We start from the raw sequence: 19,982 nt of genomic DNA, 5'->3' as shown, positions 1-19,982 counted from the left end.
ATCATCAGTTCAAACCAAGAGATAGATACTTTTATTATTCCCATTTTAAAGTTGAAGAAGCCAAGGCACAGAGGAGTCTAATAACTTTCCCAACACTACCCAATTAGCACGTCAGAAATAGGAACATAACGCATGCAATCATTGTCCAAAATCCGTGCAATTAATAACTGTGCTACACATCTGCTGTTAAGTGTACCTGTTTCTCTGCCTGGAACAAAGTAGAAATTCAGTAAGTGTTTATTAAATGTTAGCAGATGAATATAAAGTGTTCTCTGTAAAGGCACTGATAATAACCGAGTGATGCATTTTTCAAAGTCATGGTGCTAATGGTGAAGTACCTGTCCATGAGACAAGATAGCCTTTGTAGGGATATTTTGCAGCCATACTCCCAAATACAACCCTCTTTCTGTCCCACTCTAGCTAGAATTCTTGGAGCATTATGTGCAAGGGTTAAGTACATTTTGTTAAAGGTAGGACAATCCTCATGTAATTTCCTTGGCAACTGGATTATACTAAGTAGACTGGTTTTTGACAAGTACTTCTACCTCATGCCAATGAGAAAACTGTCAGAAATAAACTGTCAGAAACAAAGAAGAATAGAGAAGTAGAAGAATATGTTCACCAAAAACACTTACTTGTTTCTTTGCCATGTGTTAAATGAAGGCATTACTTATGCTCTCTCATCAGGATTGTCCTTTCAATCACGACTTTCTTAGCCCCCAGAATTGGCAGAAATGGCTTCTGTAATTAGCACCTATAATTTGAAAATGTCCATATGATTAGGTTTATTGAAGACTATGTATTAAGCAAATTAGAATTTAGATTAGAGCAAAATTTTGATAAATTCACTATCCCTTTAAGTAAGAATCAGATTTTCCTACATTAACTCTGTTGTAAAGAATTACGTTGCTAGAGTCAAACTTGGTGGTTTAATAAAGCCACTCCCTCATTGGAATGCTGAGATCAAGTTTATTAATCCATACCAGCAGAGCTTATCTAAGCAACGGAAAAGACCATCTTAATTGTTATCTACCATGTGATTTTATAAACCAGTTGAAGTTTAGCAATCTGCACTTTCATTGTCCAGTGGCTTCAAGGATCTAAGGAACAAAATGGCTTAAAGGTTAGTTCAGCCTATATCATGACAATTGCCATGGTTTGGAAAATTTGTATTACAAGGACTACGAATAGCTCTCATGCGATCAGAACAATAGCTGTGGAAAAAAACTATTAGGTCATTGCATCTACCGATCCCCCTGTCGGTTCTAGAGAAGCAATTAGAGCTTCGCTTGCTCTGGTATTACTTCTCTGTGTGCAGAGAGAAAGCTTTAACTCCTTGTGGTGTAGCCAGCCTGGCTCTGGTGAAAGATAATGGACTGCTGCTCATCCAGCCTCATCCACATAGGAGAAGCTGCCCAAGCTGAATCCGGAACCGAGTCCATTGGTGTGCTCGAATATGGATCTTATAGTTCTTAGTCCAGAACTGTTTATTTTGCAGATCTTCTCCCCCTGTGGAATGCAGCAGCCCCAAGAGCAACACCTCACCAAGCCCCAAGAGGACAAAAACACTCCACACAGGTGATGGTCTGTTGTGTTCGGCCCACAGAAGAGCCCTGCCTCCTTGAAGCAGACATTCTCTAGTGGCAACAGGACGCAGGTGCATGTCCTCACTTGCCATATGACTTTTGAATTATTTGCATAAGCTATAGAACTGGAGTGGATGTAATGCTCTCTAAACAGAAATATAGCTTTTTAAAAATAAAGACTGTACTAGAGGTTTGAGGGAGCCTCTACAGTGAAGATAATCCTAACGTCAAACAGAGGTTGGGTAAGCCAGAAAATGAGGGTTTGGAGTGACAAAAAGGATTTACCGTCAGTCCTGCCTAGAAAATTAGCTAATAAAAGTTGCATTGAAAAGATGACTCCTTTCTGCTTCTCCTGACAGTTTGGGCAGATGAGACTGATTCAGAGATAATAGACTGGAAATAAATTTCTGACTTTAGGCCCCAAATTAGATCAGTTTCAGAGCAGTCAGAATTCCAGTTCAAATATTATAGCAGAAACCGGTAAGACAGATTTGGGATTTTTATTTTGAACTTGTTGACAGCTTACTTTTTAATTTTTAAATAATTATTCAAATATTTCTATAGCCCAACATAGACTATAAACTCCTTTAGGGTTAGGATTGGCTCACTTTGTCCTCTATTGGGGGACACACTGTTTTAGAATAGTCTCCATAGCTACTACTGTAGCTGGACTCTAAGATGGTCCCCAAAGATCACTGCCTCCTGTTATTCACACACTTGAATAGTCTTTTCCTACAATGTTCCAAGGTTGGTTTGTGCAAGCAACAGAATACAGAAGTGATAAGATGTCACTTCTAGGATTAGATTATAAAAGACTATGGTTTCTGTTCAGGTTTTCTCTCTCTCTCTCTCTCTCTCTCTGTTTCATCACTTACTCTGGGTGACAACAATGTGCCATGTTTGAGCAGCCTTATGTAGAGGTTCTCATGGCAAGAACCTGCCAGCCTACCAACAGCCAATGAGAAACTGAGGCCCACCATCAACTATGGGAGTGAGCTTAGAAGACTCTCTAACCCCAGTCAAGCCTTGACATGGCTGCAGCCCTAGCCAATAGTTGGACAGCATCCTCATCAGAGACCCTGATCTGGAACCACCCAGTTAAGCTGCTCCTGGGTTCCAAAACAAATTGATATGTTTTGGGGTAACTTTGTTATTCGGCAACAGACATAAATAGCTGATGAAGAGTCCATTAGGTTACCAATTTTTCTCAGTGGCCCTTGATCTAAATATTTCTCTCTAGTTAATCCCGGACCAGAACTGTCTTTCTTGCTTCCTGGGGAAGACGACATGGCCTTTTCTAGTTTGATGACTTCTAATTTCAGTTGAAGCTAAGTCATGCTCACATAATTTGCTTTTGGTTGGTTCCCCTGCTGCCTGAGCCACCTGAGATGCCCCCACTGCATATACATTTTTTCATGCATTCAACAAATACTTAGTGAGTGTCATTGTTCTAGGAGCTATGGCTGCAGCAGTGAACAAAACTCAAGGCCCTTGCATCTAGCATACTCTCCTGATAAGCTATATTTCCTGAAGTACGGTACCGTCCTTTGGACCTCTTCTACCAGCTATCTGGGCTCCAAATCCCTATCTAAACCCTTGTTTATGGAGACCCAGCAATAGTTAGCCTTTTCAAAGTAAGCTTGAAAGACATTCTTATCATTTACAACAACCCTTAATAATTGCTGATAGTCATTTAGCCCATAAGCAAGGCAATTGTATAACTGCATTGTCCTGGTTATAAAAACATGGATACATTCAGTAGAGGTAGGAATTTGACACACGTCTTGCTTCCCTCTAATGTCAACCTTCCATGGCATTTAATAATGTTCTTCACACCATATAGTTTTAATAAATCACATTTTATCAGTTGGTAAACATTCTAATGTCATATTTCCCTCCCAACATCCAACTAAATCATGCAGATCAGTCATATATAACCAATTAACTTAAATCTCAACTATAAATATTGTCTAAAATGCATATATAATCATGTTTCAATGCCGCAGATATTTGTTTCACCCACTTCAGTCATCTTTATTCTAGCAGAAACTCTAAGCTGGTGGAAAATCCATGTTTCCTAGGTCATCACAGCCAGAGAATAAATATATTGTCAAAACAATGATCACAAAACCGTATTTCCTGACTCAGCTTCTGTTTCTGCTAAGAAGTATGAGGCTTCTCAAGAACTTCTTCCTCTGTGTTCCACAAACTAATGTCCTTTTTATAGGGTAATATTTCCTCCTACTGAGGACATCAAAGGCAGCAACCACCACCCGTGTCTAGCTGAGAGTACAATACTTGCAGCCAAGGCCATCATCTACCGAAGCTTCTAGTCCACTTTCTGGCAAAGTTACTGAACCTGTTACATGTATGTACCAGGGATTAGTCTGAGTATTAAGGATTAAATTGAGGGGGAAGACACAGTGTCACCCCTTTTCTATAGTATTAGTCAAACTCCTTCTTTCCAGAAATAAAATTTTGCTCACAAGACTCAAGAACACAACATAGTCTTTACCTACTCTGCGAATTTTTCAGACATGTTTATATGTACCTAAAGGCTGGGTGAATTTGGTTTAGTCTTAAGCTAAGACACTTGATTTAAGGGTATCCTAGCAAAATCGGTCTGGGAGCCAGGTCAACCTGTGACTATTTACGAAAGGCTAGAAGGCCTAAATTCGATAAATTTTAATTTATTCATTCATCCCATGTGAATTTATTGACAAAAACCTGTTTCCTGCCTTCAACATTTTCATTTCAGTTTTTACATTTTCAACCAGAGCCAATGAGGTTTATCACCTTATCCACTCAATAAGGTTAGTTTTTAGAAAGCCTTTGAATTACAACATGATGACAAGTTCAGCCCATTATAAAAAGGAAAGAGGAAAATCTTTGATTTAGAGACACTAGATTTTTTTTTTTAAGCTGCTAGGAATGAAATTATTTCATTGGTGTTATGTTCAGCTGCGATTTTAAAACAACAACAAAAAATGTTCTTTTTGTGTGGTTCGGAAAGTAAGGGGGTTTTAACTGAGCAGGTGAGATTGCAAACTCAAGACGCAGTCACAGCTTTTTCTTTTTTCTTTCACCCTGCTTATTCATTATTTGGATATGTGCTGTTTCTTCCCTCATGGTTACATTTTATAAGATGAGTTTGTTTTTTACAAACATAAACTTTGAATTAAATACACTATAAGATAAAATAAATACATTAAGATAATTAGTTGAAGTTTATAACCCAGAGCTATGAAAAAGAAGATTCTGGGAATAGAGCCAAAATGGAGGTGAACATAGTATTTCAACCAGATTAAAAAAAAAACATAAAAATCAGATATATATATATACATATACACACACACACACACACACACACACACACACACACACACACACACACACATATCCTGGTCCTGTGTTATGTGACAACTGGATGAGATGACCAATTCTGCATTTTCTTTTCCTTCCAATAGCTCATAAAAGGATCATCTGTAATCTCTACACCGTATTGACCTGAAATTTATCTTTGCCGAAACTAGTTCTTAGAGATTCAAAATATTTCCTGACTGATGAACATATACATTCATTTTATGTAATGAAATAAATATATTCAGAAGTATAGAAATATAGAAATAATAAATCTTGAAAAAGGAAGAATTTGCATTAATTTCAAGGTGGGGGAAAGGATAATTTTTTGTTTGCTTCTTTATACCTTTCATCACTACAGATATAATTTTCTGTAACAAACAGATTTTGCATTTGAGGGAAGTTTAAAAATAAAGAGGAGGAAGAAAGACGTAAGACGATAACTTCCCAGACCCCATATGTTCATTTATCCCTTTCCTTTGGTAGAACATTGTGCTAACTAGCTTTCTTCACACTAGTCTACTTAAGCTCTCTCATCCACCTGAGAAGGCTGTATGTTTTGTATGAGTATCTTGAATGGCACAGATCTAGGTGCCAGGGATGACTATGCAGACTGTTCTCTTGGTGCCACAACCAACCAGTGGTCACTGTCATTTCCATTAGTAGAAGGTGACAGTCACCTATAGAATACAGTAAGCAAAGTGTGGATTTAAGTCTTCTTCTCTTTAAGAAACGAGGGTCAAAATGCCAGAATGGACCATGGTAAAAGGAAAGCAATATTCAAAGGCAGCAAATGTATTCTCCAGAATGTGGAGTTTTTGATAGGCTTTTCTGTGAATAAAGATGTATATACTGCTTTACAGAACATTTCCATTTTTATATTATATTCCATCTTTGAACTGTAGGTTCAGAATACAGTCCCATGGTTCACTAGTCTTATTTCCAAGCCTCCAAACAGGAAGGAAAAAATTGAGCCATTGAATGCCTGTGGGAAGAGAAAAAAAAAAATCTATACCAATTTGCAATTAGGTGATTAACACAAGAGCCAGTGGTAACAAGCAATGTGTTTTTATTCCAAACATCTTTGCTACAAATTGCGGTTAAAAGCTTCACCCTGAATTTTCTTTTTGTCTTTTGACTGTAGGGTGATGATATAAGGTAATTGCACAGTAACTACAGAATGCTGCATGTTATTTCATGCAAGCCATTTAGTAACTACGTCAGGTAACTACACAGAAAACCCTTTTAATTACAAGATAGGATAGCTTGCATTACCCAGCTGCATTCTTTCTGGTTAGCCTTGACCTATTGGTTCATTGCTAAAACTTCCATTTGTCCCAGGCTATGCTTCATCAGCTGCCAAGGGCTACACTGACTCTGGTCGAGTGCTCCTGCAGCTTGAGGCATCACCACGCGGGGATGCTCTCTCTAGTCTCTCCATACATGGACTAATGGCTTGGCTGCAGTTGCTACTTGGATCTGCTCAGTTCTGGTTAGCAACACTTGGAAGATTCTTCTTGTCCTGGATTCTATGAAAAAAGTGAAAAGTATAATTGTTGATGACTCAGCCCACACTGAGGAATAAATTAAATAGAGCTTCCTTAACAGCTAATTTAAGCAAATATATGCAAACATATATTCACTGTAAGTAATTAACAGTCTGGAGTTATTCCCTTTCAGCACTCCTTCTAATTTTTCCTCCTTAGAGAATGGTGACTCAGTTAGCTATATGTAGCTAAGAATAATATACCTATGGTGATCTTACTTGTGTCCTCTTTTTTCATCATCCTGGTTTACATGTTATCTACTGATATTCCTCCATTTTTGTGTAGTTCCACTTTCTACTTAAGTACATGTCAGGGCTGTTATTTCATTTAGCAAGGGTGGCATGCTAATTTGCAATGCATATTCAGTATTTTTATGCTAATTGCTCAAAATTCAATTTCAAAATACACATGATGAATTGTATTTATAACTCTAGCTATTGTTGTTCCTAATTTGCTATGGAATAGATACTGAAACCTAGGGAGAGACATTCTCTCAAGTCCTCTGTAAAATACTTGCTTCTGCGAAGATTCCCTTTTCTGGCACCCTGGCTTTTGACAGTATGAGAATGACTATCTTCCAGACTAAATACTACTATGGAGGAGAGACTAGATCCTGTTGTGTAGAAATTGGATCACCTTATCCAGTGATTTCTCCAGCTGCAGCTACTGGAGGCCTGTTGCTTGACTCTTTCATGGCGGCTTATTTGTGGGTTACGACTGTTACGTCTAAAGGAAATCATGACATTCCTCCCATGGGATTTACAGGTACGAGCAGTGACAGAAAGTATAAGTGGAACTTTTACTTCACCATTAGAATAGGCCTATTTTATCTGAAAATTGCATCTAGAAGTTTTTCAGGTTAAAATATTTCACATTGGAGAGAAATATCAATGTGGTTTTTCTGGCCTCCAAAAAGTTTCAATTCTTCTTGTTTTTATAATGGCTGATTGGTAGCAATATTCTGCCATGGGTCCTGAGTTAAACCGACAGCTCAATATGCCTCTCTTACTCCATCTTATCTTCAGCACCAACTCTTCCCAGAGGGGTTCTTTTCCGACCTTCCTGTCTTGTTCAATACTCCACCCTCTTCCAAAACAGATCTGAACCTAGAGAGTCTTCCTTGACTTCTAGACCCCACACACATTATCAGGTAGCAAAATCCTATAGTTTTAGAACCATAAAGACAGGAAAGATATATTCAATTTTAAAATACCTACTTTAAATTACATATTTACCAATAAAGCCACATGGGTTTCTTTGCTTTGGCTGAATTTTTTTTTTTTTTTTTTTTTTTTGACAAGAGTCTTGCTCTGTAACCCAGGCTGGAGAGCAGTGGTGCAATCTCAGCTCTCTGCAATCCCTGCCTCCTGGGTTCAAGTGATTCTCATGACTCAGCCACCCAAGTAGCTGGGATTACAGGTGTGCACCACTAAGCCCAGTTAATTTCTGTATTTTTAGTAGAGATGGGGTTTCACCATGTTGGCCAGGCTGGTCTCGAATGCCTGACCTCAAGTGATCCACCCACCTCGGCCTGCCAAAGTGCTGGGATAACAGGCATGGACCACCATGACCAGCCTGAAATTATTTTATATCAGTATGGTAACACTTATTGTCTAAGGATTATTAAAACATTACAATGTCTTTTGATAACATCAGAAGAATACCTGAAACATGAATGTAGATCAGACTTAAATCTAAAATGTTGATCACGTGACTGACCTTGGACGTGGGCATAGTAACAAGGATCTGATATGCAAAGCAGTAAAATATTTTGAAATTTCTGCTCCCTTGTTCAAGTTTGGTACTTATCAAACCAGGACAGTGCTGTGACTTTTTTTTTTTTTTAATATTTGGTGATTATGAACTGTTAGTTACAATCTAGATTTGTGTCATAATGGGAAAAATACTAGTCTCAAATGGAACATGTTTATCTTTGTTTAGTTAAATACAGTTTGCTTCATAAACAAAATCTTTTGGATCACGGAATCACAGTTGGTGGTAAGATTGGGAATCACCACTATAGTCTGCCTACAAAAATAGCTCTTACCTCTATACCCTCTACTCCATTCCAACTGCAAATGCCCTAGTTTATTCCTTCCTTTCCTTTTACTTGGGCTCTTATAAAAGGCTTCTAACTAGGCTTCCATTATTTTCTCTCTCTTGATTACATTCATTGCTACTCAATTAATTAATCCTGCTCAAAACATTTAAATATATCTCTATTGATATCCTAAGTATAAACTTCCTTACCTTGGCACTTAAGCCCTCTAAAATACAACTGCAACCTGTATCCTAAGCCTTAACTTTCATTACTGCTTCACAAAATGCCTGCGTCAATCAAGATGTACTAACTCCTAGTATTAATCATGGCAATTAGATATAAGATTCTGAACTGTTGACTCTGCCAATAATTAGCTCTGTGACTTCAAGCCCATTCTTTAACCTTTCTGAAACTTAATCTCCTCATTGGCAAAATTGAGATAACTCAAAAAAGTTGTTTGTCATTACTATTATTATTATTTAAAGTACCCTTCAGTTTCCTGCCTCTCAAATTTGCTCATTTTCTTTCTTTTTGCTGAACATTCTCCACTCCTTTTTAATCTCTCTAAAGCAGTGGTTCTCCAAGAGTTGTCTTTGAAAAAGCAGTAACAGAATCGCCTAGGAACTTGTTAGAAATATAAATTCTGGGCCCCATTCCAGACATATTAAATAAAAAATGTTGAGTATGGGGCCTAGCGATCTGTGTTTTAACAAGTCTTCTAGGTAATCCTGATGCACACTAAACTTTGAGAATCAAGATCATTCTCAAATGCTACCATCTAAATTCTTTTCCCTTCCTTCCTTCCTTCCTTCCTTCCTTCCTTCCTTCCTTCCTTCCTTCCTTCCTTCCTTCCTTCCTTCCTTCCTTCCTTTCTCTTTTCTTTCTCTTTCCTTTCTTTCTTCTTTCTTTCTTCCTTTCTTTCTTTTTTTTCTCTCTCTTGTTCATTCGTTCTTTCATTCGTTCTCTCTCTCGTTCGTTCATTCATTCGTTCGTTCTCACTCTTTAGTTCGTTCTCTCTCTCTCTTTCTTCCTTTCTTCTTTCTTTCATCCTGATGCACACTAAACTTTGAGAATCAAGACCAATCTCAGATGCTACCATCTAAAATCTATTTCTTCCTTCCTTCCTTCTTTTCTCTTTCTTTTCTTTCTTTCTTTCTTTCTTTCTTTCTTTTTCTTTCTTTCTTTCTTTCTTTCTTTCTTTCTTTCTTTCTTTCTCTTTCCTTCCTTCTTTCTTTTCTTTCTTTCTTTCTTTCTTTCTTTCTTTCTTTCTTTCTTTCTTTCTTTCTTTCTCTCTCTCTCTCTCTCTCTCTCTCTCTTTCTTTCCTTCTTCTTTCTTTTTCTTTCCTTCTTTCTTCTTTCTTTTTTTGTTTTGAGACAGGGTCTCACTCTGGCTGTGTACCCAGGCTGGAGTACAGTAACACCATCTCGGCTCACTGCAACTTCTGCCTCCGGGGCTCAAGTGATCCTCCTGCCTCAGCCTCCCAAGGAGCTGGGATCACAGGCATGTGCCAACACACACAGCTAATTCTTGTATTTTTAGTAGAGACAGGGTTTTTCCATGTTGGCCAGGCTGGTCTCGAACTCCTGGCCTCAAGTGAGCTGCCCACCTCGGCTTCCCTAAGTGTTGGGATTACAGGTGTGAGCCACTGCACCTGGCCTAAAATTATTGCTTATCCTTCCAAGAGCACCTGATCTCTTCCCTGACTAAAACTTTGTACCGTACCTTGGCATTTCTGCTTTACCTTAACCATATGTGTATACTCATCTTATTCCTCCTTTACTTTTGCCAAATTGGTAACACTTTGCAAGAAGGAACTCTGCTTACTAATCTTTAACTAGGAATCAGGGCTTGACAAAGTTTCCTTTAAATATTTGTTTGACTATATTTGAATGAAAGAATTTGTTGTACTTACAGTACTAGAGAACAAATAACTAGAAATAGAAAACGTTCTTTTTAATATCAATTAAAAATTTCCATTCTGGAAAATTCAACAGCAACATGGATTGGATGCTTCAAGTTCTCAACTAGCAGAGTTTCAAGTAAGGCAAAGGAGTTAAAGCTCCATCCTTATAATCATCTCTTCATTCTTTGGTTCTGTAGTGTAAGCCCTTTTTAAAAAATAACTTTCTGAATGCATAATGTTGGACAGGAAATGTAATATCAAGAATTGAGGCAAAATGTATGTGTAAGGCTGATGGTTCTGTAAAAGTACTTTCTATTTTATCTGCCTATAAAAGGTATACACAACGCTATTTATGCTTCCCATTTTGCTTAAGTAACTTTGAACTCAGAAAGGAATCCAAGCTTGGTCCATTAAATTGCAAATCCAGTAAAAATAACATGTAGTCTCTTTCTTTCTAATTGGATAGAGTCTATCATATACAAAATGAAATTTAAAAATACTATTTTCTTAAACATCATTCACTAATTAGTACTAATCAATGTTTTAAAAGAAGGTAAAAAGAAGAAACTAATGGCTACTTAGATGTCTTCAAATCATGTGTGCACAGTGTGTATATATATTAATGTATATGTGTGTATATATATACACACATATATACTGGAGACTAAATAACTAAAAATAGAAAATACACACACACACACACAAAGATACACTAATGAGATCTTTATTTTTAATTAGTTGGATGCTTGATATTATCCAGCTGATAGTCGGGTAGTAGTTGAGCACAGCCTTGTTTTCAAGCAGTTGTAAGTTAGTGTGATTTGCAGTGATGAGAAAAGAATCCACTGTCATTGGGTTTCTTTTGATCCAGTGTTTTGTCTTTACTACTTACTTTGCTTGGAGACAACCTTTAATTCTCCACAACTATTATAAATTGATATGCAGGCTGAACTCATAGGTAACAGAAAGATGTCACTCTCTTCTAACTATATCTATCAGAAGATTGTTGATTTTTTTTTTTTTTTTTTTTTGCCTTTGGCAGAGAGTCATGTGCTTGCCGCCTTGTCAGATGTAAGGCAAAGGTTTATGAAGCAAAATACAGTTAGTGATTTAAAAATTCTCCTTTCTTTTAAACTTTTTCATAACAGTAGCATCTACTTATTTTATTTACTGAATATATGAGAAAAAACAATAACCATGTTAATGACAGAATGCTGAAGAGACAACTGCCTTGCAGGTAAGGCCCATTCAATACAGCTCCTAACAGGTATTTTTTCCTCCCTATTTCTAAGGCCCTCAGCTTTACAGATTACTTTCAGAAGGAATTGGAAAGAGACCTCTTGGAGAAATTCTAAAAGACTCCTAAAATGTTTTGGGAAAACTCTGCTTGCTGTGGCTGGCGAAGGAATAAGATAACATCAGAGATTTCAGAGACACTCTGCACGAGTCACAGAATAAATAATCAGCACACAGAATTCTATTCACCTGCTGGTAAAGGCCAAACAGAAACAATTCCAGAACCCATACCTTTATGATAAGTAGACTCAGTTAAAAAACAGTTTAAAAAAAGGGAAGATGATTATAAAATAAAAAGGAGAGATTTCTCTTGGAAAAGGACTCTAGAAAAAATGCAAGCTCCAATAAGAAATACAGATTATAAGAGCACGCAGGGATGAACCTTGAAAACATTATGGTAAATCAAATGAAATGAGCCTGACACAAGAACAAATATTGTGGGATTCCATTTGTATGAGGTACCTAGAATTGGCAAATTATTGGAGACAGAAAGTAGGATTGAGGTTACCAGGGGCCATAGAGAGTGGAGAATGGGAAGTTACTATTTAATGAGTACAGAGTTTCTGTTTTGGATGATGAAATAGTTCTGAAAATGGATAGCATAGCCTTGTAAAATATACTTAATAACATTCAATTATACACTTTCAAAAGGTTAAAAGAATAAGCTTTATGTTATGTATATTTTGCCACAATTTTAAAAATATAATGTAAACAAATGAAAAAAAGCAAGTAAGGAGACCTTATGATAGAAAGTCCCTCTGATACTAACATGTTATGAACTTACAGAAAAGAAAAAAAAAGAATTTTCAGAAGAACTAAAAAAACAAGAAATAAATTGGATCCTCATCTGCAAGAATTATATCATGTTACCCATACAGTAAAACAATATAAGATCAAAAAATAGAACAGAAAGCCAGCTAGCACTGAGCAGTGATATTTTTGAAAAGGGAGATGATCATAAGTAGGACCGATTCTAATAATATCCTGTCCATTTACAATGTTTTTTATAAAAGTTAATGTATTCTGTAGACCACCATCCTTACCTATAAAGAAGAAAAAAGGTGAAAAAACAAATCATTTACTGATAAACAGTTGGCCAGAGAGGAAGACTGATTTTTTACCACAAAGCTTAGAGATATTGAGTTGCAGCATAAAGAGTGAAATTGTATTTAAAGCTTCATAAAGAAAGGAAGGGCCGAGCGCGGTGGCTCACGCCTATAATCCCAGCACTTTGGGAGGGCAAGGTAGGTGGATCGCCTGAGGTCAGGAGTTCGAGACTGGCCGGGCCAACATGATGAACTCTCATCTGTACTAAAAATACAAAAATTAGCTGGGCATGGTGGTGGATGCGTGTAATTTGATACTTGGGAGGCTGAGGCAGGAGAATCGCCTGAACCCAGGAGGTGGAGGTTGCAATGAGCTGAGATCATGCCATTGCACTCCAGTCTGGGCAATAGAGTAAGACTCTGTCTCAGAAAAAAAAAAAAAAGAAAGAAAGAAAGGAAGAAGAAGACAAAATTAGAAAATCTGGCTCCATAAGGTAATGCCCAACACTTGAGCTTCTGAGATTTTGTGATTCAGAGATCTTTGGAAACATTTTAAACACTCAGCATCTAGCAGTAAAAAGTGGTTAGTAAGTGTACCCCAGGATTACAGAAAATGTCTATATTTGTCAATAAACAACTATTTAAAAACACTTCTGTATATATTAAAGCAGCATTTCTTCAAGATGTAGCAATAGCATCTCTAGGGAACTAGTTAGAAATGCACATTACCGGGCCCCACCCCAGACCTGCTGAATCAGAAACTCTGAGTGGGGTCAGCAATGTGTGCTTTTACAAACCAACGCCCCAAGTGACTGATGCCAGCCAAAGTTTGAGAGTCATTGTTTAGGATGGAAATCAGCAGAGAGTTAGCGGGCCCAGCGGGTGGTTAACCAGACTACACTGACCCAAGGGAGAATCATAGACAGGTCTCTTGCTGGAGGGAGCTGCTCCTGAAGATAGAAACATTGCTGAAGCCCTCAAGGGAGGACTTTCTTCTCCTTTTCCAGGAGGATTTCTTATTTGACTGGGGAACTACTTGTCTGTTGCTAGTGTTAGTAAACTAGGGTTTTAGAGAAATCTGGAAAATAATTCTGCTCAGGAGACAGCATGAAGACTCCTCCTGCTTGCAGAGCACCTGCTCCCTAGCTTCTTCCTCTACATTTCTTCATATTGGAACATATTTGCAATTTATTAAGTCAATTCCCTCAAATCTTTCAGAATGTATGTTCATCTCACCATTATCCAGAAGTCCTCTCAAGTTAGGCTTGCCTGATATCACTATCCAAATATTCTGCAATAAAAGGATTTAGCTGGAGATTTCAGGAGCCCCATTAGATGTGTGTGTGTGTTCTTTTAACCCTTGTTCTTCTTTCTGTCACGGAGTATCTGGGAAAAAGGTCCATATATAAGTTAGCAGCAAAAACATCTGTTTATACTTAGATTAAGGTTATGAAACCCCCTTAACCTCAATATGCTGTCAAATGTTACTAATTTTTTAAAAATCCATGAACATATATATATTTAAATCCACGGGCATGTTTCTTTTATAAGGTCACCCAAGTTGATGACTATTGATGTTTCTTTGTGCCAAGTCTTATCATCTTTCTCTAACTAGACTGAGAGCATCATTTAGTTCTACAACCTTAAGCCCATGATCTGCCCCTCAGCACTGATACCTGCCTGTTCCCTTCTCAGGTGTATAACCAGCATTCAAAAAGAACAAGATCCAGCACTTTCTTTGTCCAGGTCATGTATCCTACCTTATTTCCCAACTTCTTGCACTGTGATCTTACCACTTCTCTGCAGCCTCATACCTGTTTCCAACCTGACATCGATGTTACTTTTCTTTCTATAATTTGCACTGGTCTCTTGAATTATGTCTACTTCTGGAAGCCCTAGTAACAACTGCACAGGGTTCAGGAAACAGCACACCAAGCTAGGATTTCCAGCAGTCTCTTCAAAGAGAGCTGGGTAAACTGAATCCTATTTAGAATTAAACCACTAAAAAGTGTTTAATAGAGGTTTACCAAATACTTTTGTTTTTACTCCAAAACCAAAAACACATATTCACTCTGTGCCAGTGCTTGCTAACGCCTTAATGCTAAATGTAACTTCCCAGCTGCCTGGCCAAGAATCAGTGATTACAGGATTTATTCCTATTGGAAGAGACAGTACACAACTCTAATTAGACCTTTTTTTAAAAAAAAATGTGTTGGAGGATTGTTGAACCAATGAAATTTAGAAGAGAAAACATAATTTCTAAAACTTTGATAGACATTATAAGTCATGAAAATATGCATTGACTCTTAGAGTAAGGGTTTCAAGGAAATAAGGTAGCCTAATAAAGAGGATTAGCTGGTAAGCCAAATGGAAAATTTAATACACTTTTTTCTCCCTTCTATGTTATTTTCACTTAATTTTCTTGGAATCTATGTTTGTGAAAGAAGTAGAGGTTTGATTTGCAACAGGAATATTTTACTGTCTCCATTACCTGAGGGTAGGCGCCAACACTTCAGCTCCATGTATCACCAAAATTGCCGAAGTTTGAGTAGTTCTGTTCAATAGTAACAACAACAATAATAATGACTGGATGATGCTGGGCAAACTGCAGTAACCATAAAATAAAGTACAATAAAATAAAATAAAATAAAATAACAAACTCAAATCATAGTGGCGTAAGATAATCAAATTTTATTCATGTTCATATAAAGTTCAATACAGTCCAGGAGCTCTCCTGAGAAGTTCCCATTTGATAATGACCCAGGGATGCAATTTCCTTGCATATTGTAGCTACACCATCACCAAGGTTCCTGCTGCAGAGGTGGAAAGAGGTGCAGAAAATACACTGGCATTTAATTGTCCTGGCCCAGAAATGCTAATTTCCCCTCATATTTCATTGGCTATAGCTACTCATATGACACTAACCAAACTGCTAGGTAGGCTGGGAAGTATAGAAGAGCACCAGAATATCTTGTGAGCCCTAAGAGCCTTTCCCACAAATAGTGCTGACATACTGATTAATGCTGTCTATATTCTAAGAACTGTACTAATTAAGTGCATTATCTAGGATCCTCAAAACAACCTTTCAAGATAAGTGCTAATAATTTCACTTTATAAATGAATAAACCAAGGCTCACAAAAATTAACTAATTTACATGTAATTTACATGTATTCTTCTTTCTGTCATGGGGTATCTGGGAACAATGTCCATACATAAGTTCTCTGATTCCCACAGAAACTTTTAAAGGTTTGTATTAACTTGGGTTTACAATTGAGCCTCATAAACATAAACTAATTTTCCAAAAGTCAAAGGGCAAAAGTAGGATTTGAACCCTGAAAAGACCCTATCTTTTTACTTCTTCACATGCTGTGTACCAAGTGTACTGCTAGGCTCTGGGGATACCACAAACAAAAGGAAACATGGGGAGGGGGAAAAAGAGAGGCCTTGCTTCTACTAAATGACATCAGATACTGCCACATTAGCACCATGCACTGGTGCCCCAAGGGAATGTTCACACCTGGACCAGGGATATAAAGAACATTATTTCCAAAGTCAAAAAGACCAGGCACTTGGTCAGAGTTAGGTTTTCCTTAAAGTGAATAGAATTTTAGGTTCAGAATCCACAGACAGAAATCCATAATTTTACACAATCAATCATGGGTTGTAGAAATAAAATAAACCCTTTGTAAACAACTAACAATAAGAAAACAAATTTGTATCAACCATGCTAGAGAAAAGTTTATTCTAGTCTCTTTATAGAAAATGATATAAAATTTAAAAATTGTTGACATGTAAAGAGGTAATCAAAGAGCTTACATCCCAAAATACTGGGAAAAGGACAGTTTAATTTCAGGAAGTTAATTTAATTTGTGGTATTTGTCAGCTCTTTTAAAGTTGTGTGTGTGATTTCTTTTTCTACGTATATATAACTATCATACCTACTTTGTGTTCTTTTTCTTAGAGAGTCCTCTCCCACCTCCAATTATGTAAGGTTCAGGTCCCCCTAAACCAGAATTCACCCTTGCGCTACCACACATTGGCAGGTAAAATGCTCATCTCACTGACCTAGCAGAATTTAATTTTTATTTTAAGTTTCAGGGTACATGTGCAGGATGTGCAGGCTTGTTACATAGAATTGGCGTAAAATTTGAAAACCATGAAAAAATAAAACAATAAAGGATCTAGATGCTAATAATGTGGTTAGTTAACATGTTGGCCATTTCAAAGCAAAATAAGTCTTTGATGTTTTAAACTATTCAAGGAAGGATATAAGTATTGAATCTGCAAAGACATGTAGATTTGAAATCCAAATGTAAAGAACAGATTCCTATATTATTATTAATAATATCTTTATAAAGATTATATTTATCAATAATGGGTACTATTCAACTTTAAAGGACACCTATGGCTCAGTTAGGCCAGGGAATAAAGATACTTGGATAAAAGTCGTGTTTATAAAATGAAGAAAGGGGCCCTTCTGATCCACTGTACATAAAATGAAACAATCTAAAGTCTCTAGGGAGAATTCGAGTTTCTGTCTGGCACAAAGTGAAGTCACCCTCTTGTTAGTAGATATAGGATACATTTAATCACCAAGATAAAAAAGGAAATTTGATAGTGCCCAGAAAAAAATGCAATGCTAATGAGTTGAAGTTTAATAAATAATGTTAATGCTTATGATCAATAAATGCCTGATGGACTTTAAAAATATTTGCTACTATAGTCAGCGTTCTCAAAAATTCTACTTGGAAAACAGAAATAGCATTTCTCATACTGAATGTCTTTAATAGCATGAAGAAGAAAATGAGACTAAAATAAGATATTGTCTTTATCAGTTTTTATCAGACTACCTGAAACATGTTACAGAGTTTAACTCTGTAGCCCTTACATTCCAGATAATTTTGAAATATACCACTGTTCTTTAACTGGGTAGCCTGTGGCCCAGAGAGATGAATCGATTTGTTGAAGGTAAGCAGTAAATTCATTATAAAAATAAAGGTGGGGAGGAGGGGAGGAGAAGCTAGAATCGTGAGCACAAAGCTGATCCATTCCAGTTAAGTTTCTTAAAATAAATTATTCTGTTTCTTCTCAGGAAGACACTAAGGCCCTGTTTTCAATAAACTAGGATAGCTCCAGAAACAATTTAGTGGCCAATCTGATAGTCATTTAGATCGATATAATTATATTCCAATGGCTATAAATATGTTGTGAACTATGGATAATTTTGAAAAATTCAATTCACAGAGAAAGTATAGAACCACAAATCAATAGAGAATGTGTCATGGTAGAAAATTCTTCTCATATAAAAATAGTTCTGTTCACACTTAGTACATCCTCTAAATTCTACTTCACTAAAATTCTGGGAAACCAAAAAAAAAAAAAAAAAAAAAACCATCTAAAACTAGATGAATAAAATCCCAGAATCTTTTTTTTTTTTTTTAATCTGGAAAGGATTTTAAAGATTATCTCTTTAACCTTCAACTCTCTTGTTCTACAGACCCTGAATGTTTAAATGACTTGTCTGAAATAGTCATTTAGGTAGAGGCAGAACTAAGACCAGAAACCAAATCTCTCCACTCCTGCTACCACAAGACTGTCATAAATCACACTGCCTCTTCCCAAACCTTTCCCCACTCCCCCCCCAAAATATATATTTTTTAAGTCTTACAGTGGATGATCACATTAAAAAAAAATCTGAGGGTATATGAGTAGAATTCCTGAGTTTAGATTTTTGAGAAATTTTTTATTAAGATAAAACTAATATTCCCAAGAGTCAGACATTGGGAACACTATTTGGCTTTAAGGTTAGGAGTGGTGATAGCAAAGGAGCAAAACAGAAAAGTAAAGGCAGGGAGAAACTGCAGAACTATACACTCAGTAACCCTATTGTGAGCCATATGCTGGATGCTGAGGAAAAGGAAATGAAAAGCTTTGAAATGCAGCTGTCCTACTTCCTGCTATTTCCATTTGAACCAAACTATTTTTCCACCAGGATCCAACATGTGTGCAGTGACACATGGAAACAGGGTGAGCTCATGAACACAGGGGAATAGTATCCAGCATTCCCAGCACAGCACCCTGGAAGCACACGGCCACTCCCAACCTCCACCCCAATGGATGGTAAATGTGGAAGAAGACCTATTGATGGAAAAACCCACTTTGGAGCAGAAAAGGAAAGCTAAAAAATAGCTCAGGCACCTGGATGCCATTCATGAATAATGCCAGCAGACAAAAAACATTAGATCTAAAACCATCTTAGTTGGAAAAGATCTTTATTCATTCAAATTATGGCAAGAAACTCCTTCAGGAACACTGGAGATAGTGGTACCAAAAACAGATAACCATGCAAACTATGCAAACTTGGAAAAGTGCATTGCTCTGTCAAAGTTCATGAAGTAGGTCTTAATATTTAGCAAAAGAAAATCTTCCATTCGAACACAAGGCATGACAAAGCTCATTTCACACAACAGAAGGAAGGCTTTTTTTCTTGTTTCATGGTTGTATGTTTCTGACACTGCAGTATTAACATTTAAATTGAATCTTTAAACGACTTTTCTGATGTCAACAACATTATTGGGAAGGCCAAACTCGGCAGATGACCTTAACTGAGGTGGTTACAGCATTGTTCCCGGTAATTTGGCTTTGTGATATATCCTTCTTCTAGGTATTAAGGTCTGGTTTGAATTAAAGTCTGCAGCATACTCACAGCTGTGGGAGTAACTAAAAGGACTTGTTTTCATCCCATGGCCAAAAGACTTTCTTGTAACATACAGTTTGTACATTTAATTACTTACTTGGGCATTTATTGACCCTCTACACACCTGATGCCAAGCACTGTGCTAGGTATAGATATAAATCCTGACTTAGTTTCAAGCCCTACTTCTGCTGAGTAATTACATTTTAGTGGAGCATGATATTTAACCCCTACGAGCTTGTTTCCTCTTAGGTTTACTGTAAAAACTGAATGAGATATTATATGTAAAATACTCAATACATCATGGTTTTAAGACGACAGTTTCTGCCTTTGAATAGCTCGATTTGAAAATGACATGTACATGAATAACCAAAATGTAATATGCTATTTGCTACAGCAGAAGGTGTACTCTATAAGACAGTTCAGAGAAAGGAGTGGCTAATTTTGTCTAGAGTGGGGCTGGGAGAAGGTCATCAATGAAGTGTCAGAAAGAAGGTAACCTTGACA

At 37.0% G+C, this 19,982-nt stretch overlaps 1 long non-coding RNA gene across 2 annotated transcripts in view; it reads right to left on the bottom strand.

Annotated features, from left to right (window-relative positions):
- Window positions 1–19,982, bottom strand: part of LOC105467226 (uncharacterized) — a 116,632-nt gene that overhangs the window by 30,771 nt on the left and 65,879 nt on the right. For both annotated transcript variants that reach the window (XR_011624707.1, XR_011624706.1), the window contains exon 3: window positions 636–754. This is a non-coding gene — a long non-coding RNA (uncharacterized lncRNA). The remainder of the gene's footprint in view (window positions 1–635; window positions 755–19,982) is intronic.

Source organism: Macaca nemestrina, chromosome 6 (assembly GCF_043159975.1).
Source record: "Macaca nemestrina isolate mMacNem1 chromosome 6, mMacNem.hap1, whole genome shotgun sequence".
Classification (NCBI taxonomy): domain Eukaryota; kingdom Metazoa; phylum Chordata; class Mammalia; order Primates; family Cercopithecidae; genus Macaca; species Macaca nemestrina.
This window is presented reverse-complemented; position numbering and strand designations above follow the sequence as displayed.